We start from the raw sequence: 3,191 nt of genomic DNA on the forward strand, positions 1-3,191 counted from the left end.
AAAGAAAAAAAAAAAAAAAGGAAAGTTCCAGGAATAGCTTAAGTGCAGAATTGATTTCTACTTATTATAACCTTGATGCTCTGCATCCCTCCTCTCCATAAAAACATCCTTTATTTTTCATTCTTCATAGTCACATATTTCTCCAAAGTTCCCTGAGATATGTGAGTAGCACAAACTATGGGGTCCTTGAATCTTCCTTCAGCTATACATTTGCATTATCTAAAACTAACTGCTCTTGTCAGTGCACGTTTTACATCTGAGTTTGTTGACTGTATTTGTGGAGTTTTGTGTCCTCGTGCATCTGGGCAGAGTCTGCCTTTGATGTGGAGGAGAGAAGCATTCACTTCTCATTGGTATCCCTATGAACCAGAGAAGTTGCTGGTTGCAGCCAGCAACTTGAGGTGGTAGTTTTGAAAGAGATTGAGTGGAAATGTGCAAAAAACCACTGTTCAGAGCGTCTTTTGAAATTTACTAAGTTTTTCAAAGAGGATTTTTTGTCAAGTTGTTGTTTCTCCTATGGGATTAATAGTAGGAATAAACAGGCTAGTTCAGGAACACTGAAATTATGTCAGTGCTGTGGTTTTAATTTACTGTCTGTTTTCTTGTTTGGGAGCTATATTCTTAGCAGCTCTGAGGCTTTGTATTGAAATAGTCTTGGGCTAGAATTTGACTTGTACTCGATTTGTAGCAGCAGATGGTCTTTCAGATGCACTGATCTGAATTCAAGAAATGTGGATGAATCTGTTTAAATCTGAAAGAGAAGAATTTGACTTCTTGTACTTTGGTAAATGGAAGTTTGCCCAGGTTAAAGGCTTTAGGATTTGGCTCGATATTTATTTTAAATCTTGATTTCCCAGACATAAACTGTTCTAATGGAAGTATTCAGATATTTGAGAATATGCTGCAATTGTGTTTTTGTATGCTCCGAATGTACTTTAAAAAGAAGTCACAGATGTTTGAGCCACAAAGTGTATACTTCTCCTCAGGCAAACATGTCCCATGTTTCAGTACTATGATATGCCTACCTGGTGGAGAGATTTGTATTGTTGTGAAGGGGATTTTTTTTTCCTCTCCTTCCTCCTCTTCTAAGTCCAAGTACACTGATAAACCATCAGAGGTACAGAGTGCATCTTTTTTGCACTATTCTGAAGCCAAATTTGGTAAAAATGTAATGTTGGATAGGATCAGGAATTATTCATTTGAGACTGACTTAAAGCTACAGACTTATTTCAAAATTATATCTGAGATAATCTGTCATTTTCAGTACAGTATTTAGCTTCTACAGTCTTATTTGTCTTTTTTCTTCTGTGAAAAAAGTGCAGATGGGGCTGAGGTGGAATGTTTGAGTACCGTTAGCGCCCAAGTTTTACCAAGATTAAGGATTTCTTTGAGTTTAAAAGTTCTGATCTTGAAAGGAGCATTGATTTAGAGCTTGGCTAATTCTTGGCCTATGATTTTTCAAAAATAAGCATAAAAACACAAAAAAACTTTTAGATGTTGAATTTGGAGGGAAGTGATATTTCCTCACTCACAGCATCTGAAGCTAATTTGAAATCTACTGATTCTGCTGCCTGCAAATAAACTGAAAGTCTAATTCAACATCTGGGTAAAGTATTATTTTTGGAAATCTGGAGGACCAATGAGAAAATGGAGTGGAGGACCCACTTTTCTTTACTCCTCTGCACAGGGCTGTTGAAGGAGAATGAAAGCTTTCTTTTGAAATGTCAGATTTATTATGCAGAGATCACACAAAAAAGGGTGAGGGTCAGACTCAGATTGCCAACTTTTCCTAACCACAAAACAGGATGTGCTCCCCTTTCCCTACCCCAGGACTCTATGTAATAATCAAACCATTCATGCACATTTCAGTCAGCATTTTAATACTTGCCTTTTTTTTTTTTTTTAACTCTTCAAATATTTCTGAGTTACAAACTGATAGATGGCTTTCGGCTCACAAGGTTGGCATTCGTTTTCAGAAAAATAATTGCATTTTTGGCAGGAGAGATAAGCTAAATAAACAAAAATGTAGAAATTGAATTATGAGCCTATCCTGTGAAATACGAGCGTTCAGGATCGGGCTGTTAACTGTTCATTTGGATGAGCTCCTTGTAGTACCTCTTGTTTCCTTGAATCTCAGGTAAGCCTTGCATCAGATTTTGTGTTATTAACTGTGATTAGCTTGTTTCAGATCATTATATGATGTTTATTGTACTTTTATCCTTTAATTTTGAACTGTGATGTGTCTGGAATAGCTGTGAATTTTGGAGGAATAAAACAAGATGAAGGCAAAGAGAAGGAGAGACTTCATGAACTCCTTTCTAGTTTAGAGGACGAAGAAAAAACACTTAGTTGTTTGGAATAAAGTATGAACTTCCTTCTACAGTCTCTGTAAAACCTAATCTTCTCTTACTAGGTTTGTGACACCAAACCCAAATATAAACTAGCCTGTTACCTTAAAATGCAAGATCCAGGAAAGCAAACACACCCATTTCTCAAATGAGCATCATCTTGCACAATTCTGAGGCAAGTGCCAAAATTTTGGGAGCTTAATCATAAATACAGAAATAAACATAGGTTTTAAAAAAGGTATGGATGAGGATTCTGAGAAATCTAATATTAGAATAATGGTTTCCTGTAATGCAGTCTACAGTTAACAAAAATGTTCTCACATTTTTCTGCTTGAATGAAAGCATCCTGGTTATAGGACCACTTTGTCTTGAAAAGCTCTGAAAGGCTGCTAACAAAGGCATTTGAAGTGTTAGCTCTGTCATCGTGGGTCATGGAAATAGTGTTATCCTCCTGTGCTGGAGCTGCATCCATAGTTTGCTTCTCTTCCTCTTACCACTTCCATTTATCTCAAAAATCACGTCAGTGTTTGGCATACATACATGTTTTCCTGCAAGGTGGTTTGACACTGCAGTGGTCAGTATAGCTTAAGAATATAAGCAGAGCAGTAATTAGTGACTGGCTCAGGCAGAAAATGATGCAAGTAATAAGGGAAGAAAAAATAGGAAAAATGGTTCAAATATAACTGGGAGAGCTACTTTTCTACTTCAGGATTCCCTGTTGTTTTATGTGTTTCAAAAATAATTGATTTTGGTATAAAAATCTTGCTTGTACATACGTCTGTCACCTCTTTGGAGAATAAGCAAGAGTATACTTTTTTTCTTGAGAAGCAGTGCTCTTGGAAC

The sequence above is a fragment of the Meleagris gallopavo genome, chromosome 3, assembly GCF_000146605.3.
Source record: "Meleagris gallopavo isolate NT-WF06-2002-E0010 breed Aviagen turkey brand Nicholas breeding stock chromosome 3, Turkey_5.1, whole genome shotgun sequence".
In the NCBI taxonomy this organism is placed as follows: Eukaryota; Metazoa; Chordata; class Aves; order Galliformes; family Phasianidae; genus Meleagris; species Meleagris gallopavo.